Source organism: Mastomys coucha, unplaced genomic scaffold (assembly GCF_008632895.1).
Source record: "Mastomys coucha isolate ucsf_1 unplaced genomic scaffold, UCSF_Mcou_1 pScaffold5, whole genome shotgun sequence".
Taxonomy (NCBI): domain Eukaryota; kingdom Metazoa; phylum Chordata; class Mammalia; order Rodentia; family Muridae; genus Mastomys; species Mastomys coucha.
Genome location: NW_022196911.1, coordinates 86,730,063 through 86,740,029, shown reverse-complemented (window position 1 = coordinate 86,740,029; position 9,967 = coordinate 86,730,063). Strand labels below are relative to the sequence as shown.

At 41.9% G+C, this 9,967-nt stretch overlaps 1 non-coding gene across 1 annotated transcript; it reads left to right on the top strand.

Moving 5' to 3' along the window:
* Positions 1–6,221: 6,221 nt before the first annotated feature.
* Positions 6,222–6,357, top strand: LOC116079457. The gene has a single exon (XR_004114004.1). It is a non-coding gene; the product is annotated as a small nucleolar RNA SNORA17 (small nucleolar RNA).
* Positions 6,358–9,967: the final 3,610 nt, after the last annotated feature.

Genomic DNA, 9,967 nt, shown 5'->3' with positions numbered 1-9,967 from the left:
ATGGCTAAGATAAAAAACTCAAGTGACAACAGCTGCTGGCAAGGATGTGGATAAAAAGGAACACTCCTCCAATGCTGGTGGGGTTACAAGCTGGTACAACCACTCTGGGAATAAATTTTGCTGTTCCTCAGAAAATTGGACATAGTACTACTGGAGAACATAGCTATACCACTCTTGGCCTTATACCCAGAAGATGCTTCAACATGTAATAAGGACATATGCTCCACTATGTTCATAGCAGCCTTATTTATAGTAGCCAGAATCTAGAAAGAACCCAGATTTCCCTCAACAGAGGAATATATACAGAAAATGTGATACATTTACACAATGGAGTACTATTCAGCTATTAAAAACGAATTACAGCTTCTTAATGTTTGTCTATTTCATTACATTAAAATCAAGTGAGCATTTTGATTTATGATTCCGGATGAAAATATATTTGCATACAAAGTTTTCACATGCTTGAAAATGTCTTGGGTCTTGGTCATCTAGCTAATTTATTGATCATTCTGTCTACCTCTGTTTTTCTGTATCCACATAGCAGGCTTTGAAAACTCACATTGGCTTTATAGACAAGAGTTTGCCACTTAAGCATCTCAGAAACTGTCAACTTTCTTTGTACTGTGACCTTCTATATGGAGTTGATAAAAGTCTGAATGCAGCCTGGGGTGCCTGAAGTGATGTGAATTTTGGCCTTCACAGCACATTTTCCTTTTGGAAACGTTTTTTATGGAATGGGACTGTGTGTTTGCTGTTTTGACCCCTGCTGACAGCAGAGCAACATTAAGTTTCTCCATTCTGCTCTGCTAATGCAGAGGAGGTATCATAGCAACATTATTCAGTTCCCAGGGACAAGAGTAGCAATTGGACAGTATAGATTTATTAGAGGTAGAAGGCCTAGAAGCTGTAGAACACACTGCTCAATTCTTGTCTCATAATTCTTGTAAATTTTCAGTCATTATGTCTTTCTGCTCATAAATTTGGCTTTAACAGAAGAGGCTGGGAACAAGTGCCTGCCTGTTTCTTATCACCATGAAAGGCCATTTCCTCTGTCCGAATGTAAGTAAGGGCAAGTCATCTCTGTTCTCATAAAGTGAGGTTTTTCTCCTAAAATTATGGATATTTTCCAGAACATTATCTAAGATGGCCTTTGCTCTTACACTTATGAAAACTACACACAGTGCTGGGCAGTTGAGTATTTTCTGAGGTGTAAAATAAATATTTCAGAGGAGGTGGATCATTCCACATAAGTCCACAGACAGGCAGTGTTTGGAGTTGCTGGCATGTGGATGTCATTCCCATTGATAAGTGTCACCATCCTGTGAAAACAGGATTTTGGTAGTTGAGGGTGACACCCTTGTTGTCTACACTCTTCTATGAGTGAGTCTCTTGAGACCTATTGCTACCATATTGAAATGATACCAGATATAAGAGTCTTGTACTGACTGTTGTTGATACTATTGGAGAGTCTATGGCTGTGAGTCTATGGCTGCATCTCAAGCTATGTCTACAGCCTTTGGTACAGGTATATATATTTGTTTTATTTTTTATATTTTTTTATAATACTCACCTGCCAGCCCAGACTTTATTACCCCCCTTCCATCTTATTTCCTCTGTTTTCAAGGGATAAGACTTTTTCTTTTTCCACTCTCTTCTAGACAATGTCTTTCTCTTCTATTAACCACATCCTAACATCTTTCTTGTCCTCCAGTTCAGTTATTACTTCCAATATGCAAACATCCTCCACATTACATTCCTCTAACCTTGCTTCCTAATGTTAATCTTTACTTATTTGGTTATTCAAATGAAATCCGTCCTTTAAAAGTAAGCTTGGGCAATCCTGTCTAAGTTCTCACACTCACAGTGATTGCTATGAAAGGCAAAACATAACTACACTATCATTTGGTTTCATCTGCTTTATAATACTACAGAAAGTTAAAGGGTAATCCTCAATACAGGTATCTATCCAGAAAAAAAAAATAGAATGCAAGGGAAAATCATTAGTACCAAAGAAGATGAAACAAGCAAGTAATATCAATAATTGCAACAGATTAGGTAGATTAAATTCATTAGTTAAAAAACAGGGGTCATCGAATTGCAAAGTTTAGACTCTTTTAAAAGGTTTTAGATAGAAAGATAATAAAACACTTAAAACTTAAATCGCATAGAAGAATCGGTATCACACAAATAAAGCTTGAAGGGAAAACCTTTATAAGTAACAACTGATGGGCTTTTTGTCTCCCTCAGTGATGCAGATATAGGCCAGATTAAAGCAGATTAAAAGTAGATAAAGATGGGTTTATTAGGAAGCAGCTCTCAGGTGAGTTCACCAATCTCGCAGGTGGAGGTCAGTGAAGTCACAGATCCAGGCTACATCAAAGCGATTTATGAGTCTAGACCAGGAGCGATGATATGTCAGCTAGGAGCTGTGAATGTGTTCACATATGGTCAAAACCTGAGCCACTGGGTGGGCACTTTTGGGTGGGTTGCCTGAAACAAGGAGATGAGGAGTGACATGTTAGTCCAGAGTTTTCTCCAAGCGGTCAGGAGAGCTTTCTCAAGGCTGATGAGGTTGGGGAAGGGAGAGCAAGTGGGGTTTCCCAGCTTGTGCAGGGGATGAACAGAGGTTCCAGCCTAAAATCCCGACCTCTTTAGGTACCGGGCCACCGATGCAGATCCAGCTACTTCCTGATGAAGAGGGAGAGCATGGAGTGGGAGAGTCGGGAGTCAGTGGGGTTCATGCTCATTGGAGGTGTGGGTACAGGCACATTGGGTTGATGGTTACTCGAGAATCTTCATGAAGCCATTCCCGGAGGAAGAGAAGAAGGCAAGGTGTTAGGAGGGGAAAAAAATAGACAGATTAATACCATCAGCCCTATGAACGAGCTAGCCATGTGAAGAGTGGAGGCTGTCAGAAAGAATGCAATGGAAACGTGTCCTGGTTGTATTGGGAGAGTTCCTTAGACAATTTGTGGAGTGACTCTATCCATGCCTCCACTAGGCCACATTTGTTGCTCTAGTAACTGCACTTTTCCCCAAGAACTTGCAGGTGTCACCCTTAGCAGTCCTGAGGAGGTCAAGGGCCCTCTAGTTTTATAGGGCCATTGAAGCTTCTAAGAATCTTTGGAAGTTTACAAAAAGAGATACATTGTATATATGTTAGTATTACCATCTTTACTAATACAGCGCTAAACTTTGACGTTTCAAAGTAGTGAGAGGGAAAAATCTAAAGCATCCTTCATTCCTTTCCTATGCTGTAAAACACTTTCGTTTTTAAGTTTTTCATGTCCTCTCACCTTTATAACTTGTATCTACCAACCTCAAAACATTTTCCTAGACCCCTAAACATTTTCTTAGCTCCTCAAACTTGTTTTTAGATCTTCAAGTGCTTTCTTATCCTTAGACCTCATATAAATTCTAAACTTTTACATTTTTCCTATCCAACCATTTACCACCGTAAGACATGGGTGGTTGATCATTGGGAGTAGTCATTATAAAGTGAGTTCTTTTGGATAAAGGAATGATTAGAAGTTACTTCTTTTACTAATCTAGTCTTGCAAACCACTCTGAGACCTGAGAATCTATTTTACCTGAATAAGCCAGAAGCATATAATCCAAATGTCCTAAATATCAATTAAAATTACAAAGATTTACCTGTTACCTAGATGGCCTTCCCCCATTCCCCGGGTTCCTGTGATGCCAAAGCTCCACAGGCAAAGGCAGTCTTGAGTCATTAGGCACAGAAGATGATGAACTTTTTCTCTGGAGGAAGAGGATGGAAGAGATCACCTTGTCTTAAACAATGCTAGGCTCTGGCAGCAGGTGAAGCATTAAGGCTGCCCTCCCCCACCCCAGTGGCTATCGTACCACAATCCAGGCGCAATCCTTTGTCATTGTGTTCATATCTTCTTGGAGACCTTGGCAGGGGTTTTGTGGGAGCTCACTGTTGGGATTTAGGAGTCTCATGGTAAGTGTAAACATCTTAAATGCTGTATTCAGCAGGTCTGGGGAGTGTATGAGGACCATCTATGTATCTAGAGTATATCCAAATAGACAAATGTTGTTTGCTTTTAGCTAATTTGTTGTTGTTGTTGTTGTTTAATTAATTTACCCTCCTTCCTTGAATCCCACCTGTACAGAGAAAACTCCCCCACCCGCTTGTAGACAACTCTGGGCTAACATGTCATCAGCCCTCCTCTTTGTGTTTCTGCAGCCCACACAAGAGTGCCTGCCCAGGGGCTCAGTTTTTGACCATGTATGAAGGCTAAATAAAGTTTATTTGGTCATTAATTATGACTATAAGTATAATTATGAACATATTAGTGAATATGACTATGTATTTGGTAATTGATAATTAATTTGTATGTTCTTTTGTTTGTTTGTTTTTCGAGACAGGGTTTCTCTGTATAGCCCTGGTGTCCTGGAACTCACTCTGTAGACCAGGTTGGCCTCGAACTCAGAGCTCTGCCTCCCAAGTGCTGGGATTAAAGGCGTGCGCCACCACTGCCCGGCTGTTCTCATTATTTTTAACAGTTTATAATATGTGTTTGTCTGGTTAGGAGGGGCAGGCAGTGTCAGGACAGGAAAGGGTTAATGAGTTGAGACAATGTCAAGGACTTTGGTGAGGGTGCTGTTAACACAAGGTCATGGGTGCTGTTGTTATCACAAGGTCATAAATCGTGTTGTAGCTTATGCGGTTCTCAAGAGTAGACTTTAGCTTTAGGAAGGAAGGAGGGGCACCGCGTCGTGATAAAAGGAGGGGACTTTTTAGAACCATGTCTGTGAGGAGGAGGTGGGACTGTTGGAGTGGTGCAGCTGGAACAGTTTTGGAACCCATGGCGATGGAATTGGGGGAGGTTTGTGGGGATGGTTACAGTACCCCTTGATGGGCCTAAATGGAAAATGTCGCTTTGGCCCAGGCATAGAATTAAGGAAACAGTACTTCCTGGAGAGACTGGAGTGACCAGGTCTTAAGGAGTATTAAGAGACTGATATGTTCAGTCCATGAGCAATGAGGACTCCCGGCCAGCTCAGGCTGGACTGTGCAGAGTTCGTGGGGCAACATGGGAGTGAATGTGGCCTTGTCTGATGGGCGAGGGAAAGGGGAGTTACCAGGAGAAGGACGTGGGGGCTCCTGGAGCATTGCAAGCACCTCAGGCAAACTGAAAGGAAAGGGATGGCTTGCAAGAGCCAGAGAACCATGTGGAGGACATAGCGGGCTGAAGAACTGGGCTCTGGAATTTGGAATCAAATCCGCAGACAAGTGATCCATACATACCTTAGGAGGGTTAGATCAGCCGCCTGTTCGGGAGTAGCCTTTGGAGCTGGAACAGGTTAGTGTGTTTCAGTGAAGGGGCAGGGATAGGCGGGGCTCAGTCAAAGAACAGGACCCAGGTTCGGGATCCGAGTCCTTGGAGGCAAAGGGATTTGCTGGCATGACCATCCTTGCTAGTAGGACATGAACCATAGAATATTAGCTACGGAGAGGGGGATGAGATTTCATTTCCCCCAAAATCCTGGACAGTCTGCAGTTCAGACCATTTGCACACATTATCAGGGAAGTTTTCAGATCACGAAGGATGTTTTAACATCAAGAGCGCTCTCTGGTGGCCATTTACTAAAGCCAGGCCATAGAACAAAGGTGTTTGGGGTTTAAAGTCTGAGACAGTCCTAATTTGGATAAATTTTGTAGCAGGCATCCCAGGAGCGACTGACGATCAGGTTTTAGACTCCTCATTGCTCATCTCCCAACCTTTTTCAGACACCAGAGGACTGTAACTTAGAGCTTCACGTGATGGGTCCAACCTGACGGGAGGTGGGAGAGGGGGAGTGAGGAAACCTTGGAAAGAACATCTCTGAATCTAAAGGCACTTCTTTGTTGCAGAATGGACAAGTTTGCCCTGGCTCGGCCAAGGCTTGCGCAGGGGATCCCGGGGGTCCTGGATCTGGTACCTCTTAGGCTGTGGCTGGGAAATGGTGATTTACCCAGAGCCAAAAGTTGATACCAGGTGAAGAGGGAGGTAGGAGAGGCGTGGTCTCCAAGTAACCCAGGGGCCTGGCCCACCAATCCACGCCCCAGATTTTGGCACCAATGTGATAGGCTTTTAGTTTCCCTCTGTGTCACGAGTATAGGCCAGATTGACCAGAGTCAAAGTAGAGAAAGGCAGGTTTATTAGGAGGCAGAGCTCAGCAGGGGTTCCAGGCTAACAACACTCATTGAACCTGATGAAATGTGAGGCTTTGCTGGTCTGGCTGCGGTGCCACTCGTACAACAGTTGGTAGCAGAGAAGAGAGAGGCTCAGTAGCTCAGTATTCTGACCTATGAACAACTGAATGAATGACCACTATCCTAACATTTCCTGAAAAAAAAAAAAAAAAGTTAAACTGAAAGGACCACTAGTCCGGTGGAGCCCAGAAAGGAAGCTAGTCTGAGACAACCATTAATCTGGTGCTGGCCCTGTGTTCCCAGGGAAGGGAGTAAGATGGATAAAATAAGAACCCGACCTAGGATCATAGCCCCAGGTGGGAATGAGCCCCAGACAGATGACCCTCATATGAGGCCACTCAAGCAGGCCAGATGAAGAGCAATCCTTAAATTAATGCCATGGAGGCCCAGACAGGGAACTAGCCTGAGATGGCGACCAGTCCAGTGTTGCACAGGCCTGAGGGATTTCTGAATTATACAAACTGTTACAGAAAATAGGTGGGGGGTAGGGGGTTTGAGGGGAACAGTTTTATGAGATATTATATTTAAACTGTTTATATTGTCTCAATATAAGAAATAAGAAATAGCTTCACATGGTTGACTTATAATAACCCTCTCTTTTGGAATATTTTAATGTATGTTTATCAACTTTCCCTCTTTTCGTGTTCATACAGAAATTTCTAAATGTCTAAAGGACATTTTTTTATTCATTAAAGTTGCCATTTGAGATATAAAAGAGAGCCTCAATTCTAAACTCAGAAAATGATGTGTTTAGGGCTGGAAAGACAGATCAGTGGTTAAGAGCACCGGCTGCTCTTCCAGAGGTCCTGCGTTCAAGACCCAGCAGCCACATGGTGGCTCACAACCACCTGTAATGGGATCAGATGCCCTCTTCTGGCGTGTGTGAAGACAGTGACAATGTACTCACATAAAAAATAAATAAATAAGTCTAAAAAAAAAGAAAGAAAATGATGTGTTTAATTACTGAAAGTTTGTATAGAAGAAATAGAAAAAAGTATTATTTTTCAAATTGTTGATAAATAATCATTTCCTCTATTTGGAACAAACTAAAAACATCACAAGAGACTTGAAATCATTATTGATCATCTAAAATTGGAATTCTTTTGCATTAAAAATGAATTCAGGCTTTAAGGGATAAACAAATTGGAAAAATGTTTGTAAGAAGATATTGTAAGCAATAGAAGGACAGTGTACAAAAAATGTTCTATGAGACCAATAAAATAAAGGGAACCTTGAGATAATGCTGTGTAACCACTAAGTATTAAATAGTCACAAATACAAATGGAGAGATTGTGTTGGCTCTGCCCATTCCTAATTGCTTGTGACAGTAACAATAGCCAAGAGCTACAGCCATGAAGGCGGTGTGCTAATATGTACACTAGAAAAGATTTAAGATTGGAGCCAGTGCACTAATGCCTACAATGGTAAAGATTTAACAATGGAGAGAATGCTCTAACACAGCAGTAAATATATAACAATAGAGACAGTATGCTACTGCCTACAACTGTAAAAACTTAACAATGGAAACAGCGTACTAACACCTACAATGGTAAAACCTTAACAATGGACACAGTGCACTAACACCTACAGTTGTGCAGATTTAAAAATGGACACAGTGCACTAACACCTACTGTGGTAGAAGCTTAGTAATGAAGCTAGCACACTAACACCCACAGGGATACATATTAAGCAAGTGTATATTAATACTTAAATAGTAAACATTTAGCCAGGGTGCAGTATCTGCCACAGGAAAGATTTATACATACATGGTATGCACTCACTGATAAGTGGATACTAACCCAAAAGCTTCAAATAACCAGGATACAATTCACAGACCACATGAAGCTCAATAAAGACGGAAGACCAAAGTGTGGGTGCTTTAGTCCTTCTTAGAAGGAGGACAAAATACTCACAGGAGCAAATATGGAGATAAAGTGTAGAGCAGAGACTGAAGGAAAGGCCACCCAGAGACTGTCCCACCTGGGGATTCATCCATATACAGTTACCAAATCCAGACACTATTGTGAATGCCAAGAAGTGCATGCTGAGAAGAACCTGATATGGCTGTCTCCTGAGAGGGCCTGCCAGAGCCTTACAAATGCAGAGACCGATATTTGCAACCAATCATTGGACTGAGTGTAGGATTCCCCAATAAAGAAGTTAGAGAAAGGACTGAAGGAGTTGAAGGGGTTAGCAACCCCATAGGAAGAACAACAATATCAATCAACCAAACACCCCCACCCCGAACTCCCAAGGACAAAGCCATCAAAAAAGAAGTACACATGGCTCCAGCTCCATATGTAGCAGAAGATGGCCTTGTCATGCATCAATGGGAGAAGAGGTCCTTGGTCTTATGAAGGCTCCATAGATGCTCCAGTGTAGGGAAATCAAAGGCAGGGAGGTAGGAATGGGTAGGTGGGTGGAGGAACATCCTCATAGAAGCAGGGGGAGGAAGGATGGGATAGGGGTTTTCCAGGAGGAAGGGAAACCTGGAAAGGGGATAACATTTAAATGTAAATAAAATATCCAATGAAAAAAAGATTTATAAACAACCCAGATATCCAAAAATACGGAGTCATATTAATTTACTACACAGAGAGCTCGGCATGACAACAGACGCCTGTCATCTCTTCATAATACTTGGGAGGCAAGAGTATCACAAGTTCAAGACCAGGCTACGTTTCCTAGTGAGACCCTGCCACACAAAAGGTGTCCTAATCCGCTTTTAATTTCTGTGATAAAACACTAGCCCAAACCAACTCGTGTGGGAAGGGTTTATTTCATCTTATAAGTACATGTCACTGAGGGAAGTCAGGGCAGGAACATGGAGGCGGGTTCCTAGAGGCAATGGCAGGGTGCTGCTTACTGGCTTGCTCTGGCGGCTTGCTTAGCCTTCTCTCTTATACAACCCAGGATCACTGTCAGACGGGCATCTCTGCTCAGCCCTTACACAACAACCATTAATCAAAGTAAATGCTCCCAAAGGTTCGCACACACAGAAATCTGCTGGAAGTCACTTGAGGTCCCTTCTTCCCTGGTGAAAAATTTGTGTCAAGTTGGCAAAAACTAACCAGCACAAACTACGGGAACCGGAATGACAGAATCTGTCAGAACATCATAGAAAGCGTTTAACACAATGTTAGGTAAATATGGATTCTAAATCTCCAACCACAAACCCACAGATGCTGTGGGTGGAGACCAAAGGGCATCAGAAGACAACTATAGGGTTGGGAAATCAGCGCAGTGCGGGATTTACAGGCCGCCATTTAAACTCCATTTTGTCGTCTTGTGCACTGACTTTAAATAGTTGTGTATGGATTGTTTTACCAAATGAAAAACGACATAAAGTAGCCTTCTAGTGCCGAAAGTTTTAGTGTGGACATTTATCACAGAAAATAGATTTGGAAGGTAAGCATTAAGCATCCAGTAGATTTATTTATTGGTGATGTGACCACACACTATGTTTCTTCGCCTCTCATCAGTACAGTAAATTTTCCAGAAGTTTCACACACACATACACTCACAACCTACACATGCTTTATTTAATTAAATTCATATACTAACCAAAAACATTTCAAAACTACTTATACAGTTTTCACTGGAGCTCTGTTCTGGATAATAGAATGTTACAAAATTTTGAGGGTATCCATTCTCAAACAAGAGTCTATTTCACAGTTCATCAGCTCTTTTAAACATTCTTTAGGAAACTAAATTTTAATACCTAGATTACTTGACTAGATT